The following is a 15,164-nucleotide window of genomic DNA, read 5'->3' as shown; positions in this document are numbered from 1 at the left end:
GTGAAACATTATTTGCTTGATAGAGTGGTTCGGTTAATTTTGACACTTCTAATTTCTACTGCAACAACAGACAGGAGATTTTCAGCAATGAAAATATTCAAGAACCGAATTTGCAATAAGATATCAGATGAATTTCTCGCAAACAACTTGGTGGTTTACATAGAAATAGAAATTGTTGAAAACATTAATACGTTGATGAATTTAAAAACCTTAAAGGTCGTTGGTCTAAGTTGTAATTCTTCTTCTAGGTATTTTTGGTGTTTAATTGAAAAAAAATGGTTTCTTTTTATGTGTAAGAGCATTAATTTTAGGTATTTTTGGTAAGTAATTTTAGGTGCTTTTGGTGTTTAATTGCTAATTTTTCTTTTCGTTCTTTCATGTATAAAAACGTTAATTTTAATTTCTAATACTCCCCCCCCCCCCCCCCCCAATCAATCGTTCAAGCTCCGCTCCTGCTCTCTCTCTCTCTCTCTCTCTATCTATCTATCTATCTATCTATCTATCTATCTATCTATCTATATATATATATATATATATATATATATATATATATATATATATATATATATATATATATATATGGAGATGATCAATCTAAAATGTTGAGAAACGTGAGAATAATTCTGGACCAATCATTACAAAAGGGTATATTAGTAATTTTATATTTACATTAAATTGTAACATATAATATTAATTAATGATTTCCTAAAATCTAGGGATAACGATTTTAATTACCTAAAAAAATTGAGAAATTAAATATCCTCCTACCTTTTGTTCCTACAAATCCTCCTATCCATTTAAATAATGGCATGTGTCATATTAGTATCCTAAAATATCTTTAAATTTCATTAAATGAGCATTAAATGTTACACATGTCACCATTTAATTGGATAGGATGAAATGTAAGAATAAAAGGTAGGAGGATATTTAATTTCTCAAAAAAATTAATGGTTCTTTTTAATTTTGGGAATATGTATAAATATTTTTTATGATTTTTCCCAAAAATAATTTATGACCATTTATTTTTTCTTTAAAAAGAAATCAATACAACTCAAATCACAAATGAATCCATTTTTATTTACGTTAATTTTTTTTTCAAAAACTAATACAACTTTATCCCTTCTATTCACAATCACAAATGAATATACACTTTTATTCACAAATGAAACGCAAACAACATGAATTAAATCCTTTTTATTCATCAATTGAAATTACAAAAAAATTGTGTTAAAATTTATCATTTCTTCACAAATGAATACATGTAACCACAAATAAATATATTCTTATTCACAAATTAATATAGCTACATATAATATAATTTACATCTAAAAAATGATAGAACAAAATGTATGTTTCATTATTGATTAATTTCTTCACAAATAAATATATGTAATCAGAAATGAATCTAATCTTTTTCACAAATGAATATAACTAAATAGAATATAATTGCATCTAAAAATGCTACAACATAATATATATTTTCATTCTCATGTAGCTCAAATCTTTCATTTTCCATTTTCTCAAACAATTCTAAAGGAATCCAGAAAACACATGTTAAAGTACCTATATATCATTAAGTTCCAAACACTAATATCTCTTTCGTGCATTTCATCAAACAACATGCGTGCATTATATTTTCCTTTGAATCGGATTACAGCTTTGTGTATCCATTGATTATAATAGCCGATAAGAGATGAATTAGAACCAAGAAATAAAGAGATGGTGTGTAAATGAAGAACAGGGGTCTGCCACTTCACCGAAATAAACAATTGGTGTGTAAGTGAGAAATAGGAGTCTTCCCCTTCACCTAGAAAAATGATGAACAAGGTAACTTCAAATCAAAATTGGCAAACATGGGAGAACTTACTTTGGCGTGAGTGATAATCCTCAAAAGAAATCAGATTGCTAGTGTGGTTATAATCAGGAGCCCCTCTTGATTTGTGTATGTGTATGTATATACTATGCTAAACACCAGACCATCATCACCATTGATGGGTTTACTTTATCAATCCTTTGTCTTCACTATCACAGACCCGCTAAACTAAACCCTTCCAGCATCATAAACACGAATGAGAATATGGGACAAAGTTTTAATCGAGGTAAAAGGGTGCGACTGCAATGGCGATTTTTTTTTCAATTCCTTCACGGTCTCTCTATCTTTCTCTAAATCCTCTTGAAAGTGATGGATTTTAGACTTGGGAGAGGCTCGATTATTGTTGCAACACTAGATGATGATGGTGAGCAATGGTGCAACATAGCGGCAGTGATGATGAATGCGTACCCTAGGTATACAAAGAGAAAGACGAAGAGAGATACGGTAAAGTAAAAAGGAAAGATGTGAGAGAGAGTGAAAAATAAAGAAATTAAATAAAGTTGCAATTCTTGTTCTACCCTTTCCACCATTTAAAAGTTACATTTTAATCCCTTCAGTTTTAGAATTTATATATATAACATGTTTGATAAAAGCCTTAGATCTATGTATTTAGATGGTTCAGATTTGTTCCCGCGTTCTCAACGTCTTAGGTATTCTCATTTGATCATACTCCTATATATATATATATATATATATATATATATATATATATATATATATATATATATATATATATATATATATACACGGTTCGGATCCGGTAGAAATCCAAAAATTGGTAGGAACCGCGAGGATTATTCTCCACCGATCATTTCGTCAAAGGCATAAACGTCAAACCCATTTACTTGGTCGTGATTCGCTCGTAGGCGGTGCACGTGCATGGAACGTAATATGGACTCGAGGGAATAATCATGTACGACGAACGTTCATGGAACGTCATTTAAATGATTTTTTCTTCATTTATTTTGGTTTTTTTTCGTTTTTTTTTTATTATTTTTTGTATTTTTCGTTAAAAAATTCAATTTTTTTCTTTTAAATAGATATATGCTCGGTTTTAAAGATTATATTTCTTTTTCGTTTTTTTATTTTTTTTATTTTTAAAAGTTATTTTAATTTTTATTTTTTTCGTATTTTTATTTTTTTGTTTTTTAATATCTTTACTACATACTTAAAGATAGTAGGGTTTTTTTATTATTATTTTTATTTTTATCTAAATATCGGTTTGAGTTTTAATGTGTAAAAATTATAAAATTTTAAATAAGAAGAATATTAAGGATCATAATATTTTCTGTTCATAATTTTTTTTTGAATCATATTATTTTTGGATTATAAAATTTTGAAACATAGTATTTTTAATCATAACGTTATTATGCATCATACATTTCTAGATCATATTAATTTGGATAATAATATATTGAATTAAATAAAGTATTTGTTCAATACAACATTTGGATCATTATATTTTTTGAATCATAAAAAATATAATAATTAAGGATAATTAAATATTTGAATCAAAATATTTTTGGATCATAAAGAATCATAAATATATTGTGTAACACTTGGTTTCGAATCACTTCATTATTCGGGGTTGTGACTCTAATATCAGTTATCATAAGGCTTCGGGCATTGGGGGAAGAGAGAATTAGCCCTTTTTGGATGAGAGTACATAGACTAGGTGATTCAAGTGTTCAATTGTGTTTCGGAGCCCAAGGGTATAACCGTAATTTGGAAGTTTGGGTCTTTATGAATTTTGGGTTAAGTTTGGGAAGTTTTCATGCAAAGGAGAGTTGGTAGAATGCTGGAGATTCTCTTTCTCTTTCCGTGGATATAAAGAACGACGAAAATGGGTTAGGATGAAAGAGTTATGGCCAATAAAAGTTGAAGCGTTTTGGAGCTTGGTCAAGTATGTGGTGTGTACTCATTGAGTACGCAGTTCGTAAAGGATGAAGTGATCACGGGTGGCATCTATGTACGCGGGGCGTACTCCCTTCAAATTGAAACCCTAATTTTAAGGGTCTAACCCCTATTTAAGCTTATTATATTCTTGGGGCTTTGCCTCTTATCAACCTTCATATATCCTAAATCCTAATCTCGACCCCTAGCCACCATCTTTGAGTTCTTAAGCTCTTATGAGGAATCTTGGTGTCTTCTTGAACTCTTGAAGAGATTAAATGTTGTTGAAGGAATCATCATTTTGCGTGGAGCTTGGAGATCCAGAAATTACTCATATTTTGCAAGCTCTTGAAGGTAAAAAGCTCCTATCTTAGCACCTCTTGGGGTACATCTAGTTTGGGGTGGTTTATGGCACATTTTGGTCTCTTTGGATTGGCTTTATGTGAATGAGTTTGCTCACTAGATCTAGACATTTTAGGGGTCCCAAATGCATAAAAATGCAATCTGGATGGTTGATATCTATCCATGCATGTGTATTTAGCCCTTTTGATGAAGTGATGAAGCTAGGGCTTGGATTTGGGACCCATTGCGCCATACAAAAGCTCAAAGTTAATGACTTTATGGGTTGAGACATTATTTGGAACTAGTTCTGAGCATTAGACGGTTTGGCTTAAAAGTTTAAGGCCTTTTCTCAATAGGATAGGAGCATGTAACGTACGCGAGTCGTACATCTTGGTATGCAACGCGTACTGAGTCAACAGGGTGTACGATGGACGTACCAACTGAGTACACGAGTGAGGAAAGGGTAAAATGGACTTTTATCTTGAGTAATGGATGGTTGAAATGAGTTTTCAGCAATGGGTTAAGGACCAATCATTTATTTAGTATTATTTGATGTTGATAGCATGGGGATTTGTCGAACCGGCAGGCAGGAATTTATCTGAGCGGTTCAGCAGTCGAGGTGAGTCTTCCTCACCATGTTTAGTGGGTCGAAGGCACCAATGCCAACCCAGGGTTTATTATGTTAGGATGTTTGATGTCTGCATAAATCTTTCATGTGCATGTGATGGTATGCTTAGTGGGCGGGTACCAAAGGTTATTCTGTATGCTATTATTTGTTATACTTGCATCTTTGTATGTTGGGCGGGGCCCAATGTGCGAGTTAGGGCGAGGTCCGTTATACTCAAGGGCGGGGCCCATTATGCGAGTTAGGGCGAGGCTCGTTACACTCATTAGACGGGGCCCGTTGATTAGCATATATGGATACCGGGTGGGTCCCATTACGTGTTTGATATGTATAATATGTGGTATTTGGGGAACTCACTAAGCTTTGTGCTTACGATTTTCAGTTTATGTTTCAGCTACTTCTAGTTCGGAAGGGAAGAGCTCGGGATGATTGCATAACACACACCACTTTATTCTGTATTTTGTGACTTACTATGATATTTTGGGATGTAGTAATATACTTTGGTCTTTCTTGGTTGTGTGACAATGTTTTGGATTACCAATTTATTAAAATAAAAAGGGAAAATTTCATTTATATCCTTGAAAACATTAGATATTACTTATATATCCTTTCAAATATTGATATTACATATATGTCCATCTCAAAATATAAAACTCACATATATATCCAAACTTATAATTTAATTAGATTTAAAATAATTTAATGTGAAAAAACTTATCCAAAAATCAAAATTTAATATGATTGTACTAAAATACCCTTCATAAATTAAACATTAACACTAAACCTGTTTAGTTAGGATTAAACCTAATTGAATATTAGAAACCTTCCCACCCCATTTCTGCTGCATCGAAGCTTATGTCTAGTTCCCATCTTCTTCATTATGCTTCAATCTTATAATGATTTTTTTAATAGTTTAAATTATGGAATGAAAATTATAAAGCAACACAGAAAACAAGTCGGTAGATCACATATGGAATTTTTTAATAAGTTAAATTGGGGTTATGAAACTTACTCGTCATCAATTGGCGTAATTGACATTTGATAGGTCCAATCTTTGTTTCATGTTAAGACGTTTCAAACCTTTTGAATATAATTCTTTTTGGTGTTCATATGTAACCATCTTTGCACATAATGTTTGGCCGTCGAGATTTGGCAACGACGATGTTAAATTGGTTTAATTTAGTTTTTAAGTTGAGAAGGGTATTTTAGTATAATGATAAGTAATTTTGATTTTTAGATAGTTTTATAATATTCAATTAGCTTAAATCTATTTAAATTATAAATTTGGATATAGACGTGAGTTTTATAGTTTTGGGTGGAACTTTTGGGTCTTATTATTGGGAGATTACATATTGAATCATAATATTTTTGAATCAAATTTTTTTTTTTGAATCATCTCTATTTGCATCGTATTCTGTTCACCACTTTTTAAAAAACTTTTATGATTTTAAAACCAAGTTTAGTATCTAAAACATCTTATTTGTTAAAAATTCTTTGTACAAAATCATTAGAATTGTGAGTAGAACTCTTGCTTAAATTTTTATAATTTTTGGAAGAAAAAAAATTCTGTGTTTTTTATAAATATAAAAAATAAAAAGAAATATTTTTTTTTTCAAATTTTCATGACTGTGCTCATTTTGTAGATAATTAAATTTTAAAAATGTTGATTTTTTAGATTTTTTTGTCAAAGAAAAAAAATTATGGCTGAAAAACTAAACGGGTGGAAAAAAACTCATCAACCAATAATGGTTGGACACTTGTCAAGCTGTGGGTAGGGACACGTGTTAGCTCCTGGAGAGGCCACATGGCCGAATTTTTATTTCTTATTTCTTTTTTCTTTTAATCTTTTTGCATTTGTCACTTATACACTCCATAACATTTTAACTTCCCCGGAAATTATCAAAATCTTGCAATTAATTATGAAAATGTCAATTCAACTCGTGAGATTTTGACGATAAATAAAATTAAATCCTGACCATTTATTTTTTCAATCTTAAGGCCAAAAATTTTCCTCGCGTTTCGTACCATTTTTTGAGTTCTCACTTGATATATATATATATATATATATATATATATATATATATATATAGAGAGAGAGAGAGAGAGAGAGAGAGATAAAGAGAGAGATAGATATATATAGAGAGAGAAAGAGAAAGAGAGAGAGAGAGAGAGAGAGAGGTTAAATTTGGATGATATCTATTGTGCAGACGTGTATAGACAATGTTATTATATGAGAATGACTAAGAGAATAGGTTGTCTGCTAATGTGAATAAATTCAACCTCATATAAATATTGTCATTATCATGCATTCTCGCTAATTCTTATTCATTTTTGTTCTTACGCATCGTTTTTCACTCATTCTTATTCTTATAGAATACGATTATCAAGAACACATTTTAACAGAATGAGAATTTAAAAAAATCCATAATACCCTGATATACGATTTAATTAGTGAAAATGCGTGATAATGATAATAATTATGTGAGGTTAACCGTGTTCACATTACCAAACCACAAATTTTATTAGTCGTTCTTACATAATAGCACTATCCATACGTTCGCAATATATATATATATATATATATATATATATATATGTATGTATATATACATAACACCTGTGTTCCAGACTGATTTAGATTTATATCTTTCAGGAACTATATATGGATTTTGGGGGGAACGATGTGTCATGGCGTGGTGCAAGGATGTCCACTACGTGACATTGAGTTAATGGACGTGTGTTATATTGAATCTGCACAACGTGGCCAAGGGCCGTCACGGCGTGACAGTTGTTCTGGCCCAAGCCCATGATTCTTTTAGGGCTTCTTTCATATTTAAACCTCTCTATCTTGAACCTAGGTTCCCTTATCAGCCTCCATCACCCTCATGCTTCCGAAACCCTAACCCTGATCCCTCCTTGTGAGTTGTAAGTCCATTTTGGTGATTTTGGTTGCTTTCAAAGGAAGAAGAGGAATTGAAAAGGATTGTGGTGCTTCTTGGCTGGAGTGAAGATCTCTTTGGGGCATCTCTGGACTTTGGTAAGCATCCAAGCTCCTTGTTTTATGCTTCTATGATGCTAGATGAAAGGATTTGTCCTATTTTCTTCTTGTGTGACCTAGTTGGAATGGAAGGATTCCATAAAGTTGGCATCTTTATGGATCCTAGAGGTCCCTTTGAGATCATGTGTTGTAGATCTGATGTTTCATGGTGTGTGTTATCCTATACATGAGTTTAAAGCCTCTTTATCACTCTTGTTGACCTAAAATGGAGGAGACATGCAGTGGACATGCATGTCCAAAAAGAAGCCAACTTTACGGCTCTTGGGGTACAGGAAAGCCTTGAAAGTTTAGGCTTGTGTATTTTGTGATTAAGGGCTTATGTGACATCCCCAAAATCTCGGCTAGAAAAGACCGATTTCATTTATGTTTTTTAAAATAATTTCATAGTAAATCCTTTTGATTTAAAAGTGTTGCGGAATTTGTTCCCAAAACAAAACATGATAAAATAATATTTATCAAAGCATTTCTTCAAGAGATGCATTTTCATTATATAATCAAAACTCGGGATGTCATGTTCCGATACAGACCATAAAGCATAAATGACAACATTACAAGTCATTCAACAAATATATACATATACAGACTTGTAAACAAAACAACTCGATGATTCATCCATCTTACGCCCTTGCACCACTTCCTGTAATACAAATAAAACTGAGTGGGTCAGGCTTGGGAGTCTGGTGAGCATATAGGGTTTTCAACCCAAAATAAATAAATTATATTTAATTTCACCAACCAATCACTATCCCGATTACCCATTCCCGTTATCCTCACTTTACGTCCCTAAAATAACATCTATCTCAAGGGACCTAATCTAGGATTTTCATCGGGACGGACATTACTGCTAAGGGGTTTCCTCAACAATAGATATCCTAAAGGCAACCATGAGGGAGATAGAGTACACCGGTGAGCACATCGTTCACAACACCTACAGGTTATGAACCTGCTAGCGTTCCATTGGACTGTCTAGAAAGAGTCCGTGGTCGTTATCCATACTCCGCTGAATAACTAGATCAACAACAACAACAACATCGAGGCCTCTCATCTGTTTATTACACACCAACTATCTACCCATGTTCTACCCAACATATTAGTAGATAAAAATATATATTTTCATACATAGTTTAAAACATGTATATCATTTTCATTCAATACATATTCCACATAACAGATGAGGCACACCCACATAACACGTATTTCATAGGAAATAGATCAGATCTATGAGATAGAAGAGAATGAATATACATTCACACATATAACAACAAAATTATACACATAAACAACAATATACTTAATACACTCAAACCATATTTGTATTATTATCGTGTTTATGAAAGGTAGTATACACTCACTTGATCAGAAGATGATCGGACAACACTACGACTTGCAGAAGTAGTAATCCTCAGCAGATCTGGAAGATCTCTACAAAAATCGAACTTCTCGCGGGCAGAGCTTCGGCTCGGAAATCGCACCTCTCGGGATCTTCGGGATCTTGGGACTTGCTTCGGGGCTCGAGAATATTACCGGGGCTTCGGGGTACTTCTGGCACGCAAATCGAGGTAAAACGGGAGAGAGAAGAGAGAAAAGAGCAAAAGAACTCGGCTGCCCTCACATCCTATTTATAGGAGGCTGGAGCCTCGGAGTACGCGGGGCGTACTGCCTCAGAATCGTCATTGCTTACATATCCGAAGTGCTCGAGTGCGAGTGTCGACATTCCTCGGTGTACGCGGGGCGTACACGAGTACGCAGGGTGTACTTCGGATGAGTCCGATGACTCCTCTTCGGATAATGCCGAATTTTTTAATTAAATTTAAATACAAATTATTTAATAAACTTCGGAAATTCATATCTTCTTCATACGAACTCCGTTTTCGACGTTTTTTATATCCACACGAAGGTGAGACTACGCTCTACAACTTTCGTTTAGACTCCGTCGGCTAATTTTGAATTTATTTTTATTATTTATTTTTAATAGGTCGGGACAGAAAAACTTCGTTATAAATTCATAACTTCTTCGTTTGACGTCCGTTCTCGCCTAACTTTTTATCGCTTCGATACCAACAACGAGACCTTCGATCCTCGTTTAGATTGTTTCGGCTAAAAACCAATCGATCTCAGATCGAGTATTTCAGGCTGCATACCGCTAAGCCGAAACTTCGATAAATCATAACTTCCTCATACGAAGTCAGATTTGGGCATTCTATATATATTCGGAAACCTCGTTTCAACTACTACAACGTTATCCAAAGATATCAAGTTTATTTTACACTTAAATTTTGACGCTTATTTTTATTCTTAATTAATCAAACCACATAATTAAGCAATTAAGCACAAAACACATAATACTCAAATAATACACTCTTATTATTTCAAAACGGGTTACAAAGGTTAACATAGACTATTACATTGCTAAAAATGGCAAGCCCGGAAACACAGGCGTTACAATTCTCTCCACCTTAGAATGATTCCGTCCCCGGAATCACACATCAACAAACAAATGCGGATAGCGACTCAACATGTCACTCTCCGTCTCCCAGGTGAGATTCGGCCCATTCGTGTGTTTCCATCGGATAAGCACTAACTCGACCATCTTGCATCGCAACTTCTTAGTCTTTCGGTCAACAATTGCCTCTAGTTCTTCAATCAACCTTTTGTTTTCATCAATTCTCAATTCGGAAATTGGAATTATGTCGGGAACTTCTCCCGTGAACTTCCTCAAATAACACACATGAAAAGTGTTGTGAATTCCATTCAGTTCTTCGGGTAATTCGAGCTTGTAAGCTTGGTTCCCAATCCTCTGAAGAACTTTAAACGGTCCAATAAACCTTGGACTCAACTTTCCCCTTTTACCAAATCTTATAAGTCCCTTCCACGGCGAGACTTTAAGCAAAACCGAATCCCCAACCTCAAAAGTCATCGGTCTTCGCTTCTTGTCAGCATAGCTCTTTTGACAATCCTGAGCTGCTAACATTCTTTCCCTAATTATTTTCAACTTTTTAGCAATTTGATGGACTATCTCCGGCCCCATAAACTGCTTTTCCCCAGCTTCAAGCCAACAAGACGGCGTACGACACTTCTGTCCATACAAAGCTTGGTAAGGTGCCATCTTAATGCTCGAGTGGAAACTATTATTGTAGGAAAATTCTACCAAAGGTAAATGTTCATCCCAGTTACCTAGGAATTCCAGAGTACATGCTCTCAGCATATCTTCAAGCGTTTGTATCGTTCGTTCGCTCTGATCATCAGTCTGCGGATGGTAAGCTGTACTTAAACACAACTTGGTACCCAATTCCTCTTGTAGACTTTTCCAAAATAGCGAGGTGAAACGGCTATCACGATCCGACACAATCGTTAACGGAACACCGTGAAGCCTTACAATTTCCTTCACGTAAGAATTTGCAAGCTCCTCCATAGACCATTTCTCCTTGGCTGCTATGAAATGCGCACTCTTAGTGAATCGATCAACGACCACCCAAATCATGTCGTGACCATTCTTTGTTCTGGGTAGTTTAGTGACAAAATCCATAGCAATGTCTTCCCACTTACCCATAGGCACAGGCAATGGTTCTAAACTCCCGTACGGTTTCTGATGTTGTGTCTTTACTCTCGCACAAGTCACACACTCAGCCACGTACTTTGCAACATCAAGCTTCATCGTCGGCCACCAGTAGTAGGGTTTCAGGTCCCTATACATTTTAGTGCTACCGGGATGAATCGAGTACATGGTCTTGTGAGCTTCTTCCATCAGAAGATCTCTGACTCCTTCTATCTTAGGTATCCAAATCCGATCTTGGAACACCTTCAGTCCATGACTGTTTACACCGAATACCAACATTTTGCCCAAACGTTCCTCCTTTCGGTCATTCTTTTTCAGAAGCTTCCTCTTGAGCTTTCTTTATACTTTCCACAATGGTCGAGACAACTTCAATTCTCAACGCTCTTGGCCTTTTCCTTTCAAGATTGACTTTCCGACTGAGAGCATCAGCAACAACATTAGCCTTACCGGGGTGGTAAAGTATCTCGTAGTCGTAGTCCTTGAGTAATTCTAGCCAGCGTTGTTGCCTCATATTCAATTCTTTCTGATTAAAGAGATATTGGAGACTCTTATGATCAGTAAAAAGTTCGCACTTCGTGCCATAAAAGTAATGCCTCCATATCTTCAGAGCGAAAACTACTGCTGCCAACTCCAAATCATGAGTCGGGTAGTTCTTTTCATGCTCCTTCAGTTGTCGAGACACATATGCTATCACCTTTTCTCTTTGGGTCAAAACACAACCCAATCCAACCCCAGACACATCGCTATAAACATCGAAGTCTTCAACTCCATCGGGTAAAGAAAGTATCGGTGCCTCGCATAGCTTCTTCTTTAGCTTCTCGAATGCTTCTTTATGCTTATCACTCCAAGCATAACTAGCTCCTTTGTGGGTCAAAGCTGTTAATGGAGTAGCGATCGAAGAAAAGCCTTGGATAAACCTTCGGTAATATCCGGCTAATCCCAAAAAGCTTCGGATCTCCGTGGGACTTTTCGGTTGCTCCCACTTTGTCACAGCTTCAATCTTTGCCGGATAAACCATTATACCTTCTTGGTTGACCACGTGACCCAAGAATTGGACTTCTCGAATCCAAAAATCACATTTGGAGAACTTAGCATACAACTTCTCCTTCTTCAAGACTTTTAACACTTCTTGCAAGTGTCTGCCATGCTCCTCTTGGCTTTTCGAATAAATCAGAATGTCATCTATGAACACTATCACAGATCAATCTAGGAAAGGATTACAAACCCTATTCATTAAATCCATGAATGCTGTCGGAGCATTGGTTAGTCCAAACGACATAACCAAGAACTCGTAGTGTCCATATCTAGTTCTGAATGCAGTCTTCTCGATATCTTGCTCTCTTACTTTTAGCTGATGATATCCTGACCTTAGATCGATCTTCGAGAAATAGTTTGAACCTTGTAGTTGATCGAACAGGTCATCAATCCTCGGCAACGGATATCTATTATTTATTGTTGCCTTGTTCAACTCTCTGTAATCAATGCACATCCTCATGCTCTCGTCTTTCTTCTTTACGAATAACACCGGAGCCCCCCAGGGCGATGAACTAGGTCTAATGAAACCTTTGTCCAATAACTCCTGAAGTTGCATCATCAGCTCCTTCATCTCCGTCGGTGCTAATCGGTAAGGTGCTTTTGCAATTGGCGTTGTTTCGGGCACCAAGTCAATACGAAATTCCACTTGTCGATCAGGCGGTAATCCAGGAAGATCTTCGGGAAATACTTCCGGATAATCACACACAACAGGAATATTCTGCATCACCTTCTTTTCCTTCTTAGAATCGATCATGAATGCTAAGTATGATGTACACCCTTTGGTCAAACATTTTCTGGCTTTCATTAGGGAAATGATTCCAGAATTTACTCTGCGTTTGTCCCCATACACCATAAACGAATCTTTCCCAGGCGGGTTCACTTTAACTATCTTCTTTTTGCATAAAATTTCGGCATCATTGGCGCTAAGCCAATCCATTCCAAGCACGATGTTGAAACCATTAAGTTCGATAGGCAATAATTCCTCGTGGAACTTATTCCCATTCAGATCAATTAAGATGTTTTTCATATGATGGCTAATAGGTACAAACTTGCCACTAGCAACTTCGACTAATAAGGCATTATCTAGTCTATCAACAGGCAAAGCTAGTTTTCTACCAAACTCATGCGAAATAAAGGAGTAGTTGGATCCAGAATCAAACAAAATTTAGGCAGGCAATTTGTTAACGAGAAAGGTACCTGAAGCGACATCAGCTTCATCTTTAGCAGCTTCCAGTGTCATTAGGAATGCTCTCGCCTTTGGCTTTGGCGGAATGTTAGGTCTAGCTGCCTCCTTCTTCTTCGGGCAGTCCCTCGACACGTGTCCCTCCTCACCACAACCGTAGCAAACCTTCTTAGAGAGGGTACATTCATTGGCATAGTGCCCTGGCTTTCCACACTTGTAGCATGTGGCCACTACCTCACATTTTCCCTGATGCTTCTTCTTACATTTGTCGCACCATTTCGCTTCGCCTCCACCTCCCCTCGAACCAGACTTCGAGAACTTGTTTTTCTTGTTGGACCCTGAAGTTCCATCAAACTTCCTCTTTTCACCAACATCTATCCTTTCCAGACCCTTTTCCTTCTGCTGGGCCTCCACATTCTTAGCTGCACGAACATCCGTTTTCAGAGTAGTTGCCATCTTGACTGTCAGACCAAAGTCGGCAGGCAGTCCATTAGCAAACCTCTCAATATTGGAGAGTTCCGTTGGCACTAGGTACGGAAATAACTTCATTTTCTCAGTGAATGCAGTAGCATAGTCATCTATGCTCATCCTCCCCTTCTTTAAGTTTTGGAACTCATTGTTCAGATCAATCAGGTCTATCTCTGAACAATACTGCACCCTTAACTATTCCAAGAACTCCTCCCATGACATTTTCAGGGCTTCTCCTCGTGGCATAGTATCTGCCAACAACTTCCACCAACTCAAGACTCCAGTCTTCAGTTGTCTGACTGCAAAGACAGTCTTCTGTTTGTTGCTACAGTCGCAACTTTCAAATACCATCTCCATTTCGGAGATCCAATCCATTATCTCAACAGGCTTTGGGCTCCCAGAAAGACTTGGCGGCTTGGCGCCCAAGAAGTTCTTGTACATTCGCCCATCCTTGTTGTTTCTCCTTTCCGGATCGTTCCTTCGTTCTCCTTGAGTCCCAACTTGACTCATAATGCGACTATTGTTCCCTTCCTCTGATTGCTCGGGAATCAATTCGGGTTCCTCAATAGGTATGATAGGTTCGTCCCTATTATCATGCAACATCTGTCGCATTTCATCCCTTTGTTCGGCAAACATAGCCCGAATCATGGCTTGCACCCCAGCCATTGTTATTGGTTCTGGTGCTGCTGCTACAACAGGTATTTGCTCAATCACTGGCGGTTGATTCCTGTTTTCATCCGCGTTTCCAACGCCACTCCTTGTTCTCACCATTTTTGATTTACACACCGAATAAATTATATTTAATTTCACCAACCAATCACTGGTGAGCATATAGGGTTTTCAACCCACAATAAATAAATTATATTTAATTTCACCAACCAATCACTATCCCGATTACCCATTCCCGTTATCCTCACTTTACGTCCCTAAAATAACATCTATCTCAAGGGACCTAATCTAGGATTTTCATCGGGACGGACATTACTGCTAAGGGGTTTCCTCAACAATAGATATCCTAAAGGCAACCATGAGGGAGATAGAGTACACCGGTGAGCACATCGTTCACAACACCTACAGGTTATGAACCTGCTAGCATTCCACTGGACTGTCTAGAAAGAGTCCGTGGTCGTT

This window comes from Lactuca serriola, chromosome 5, assembly GCF_051521515.1.
Source record: "Lactuca serriola cultivar US96UC23 chromosome 5, Lser_US96UC23_V15, whole genome shotgun sequence".
Taxonomy (NCBI): domain Eukaryota; kingdom Viridiplantae; phylum Streptophyta; class Magnoliopsida; order Asterales; family Asteraceae; genus Lactuca; species Lactuca serriola.
This window is presented reverse-complemented; position numbering follows the sequence as displayed.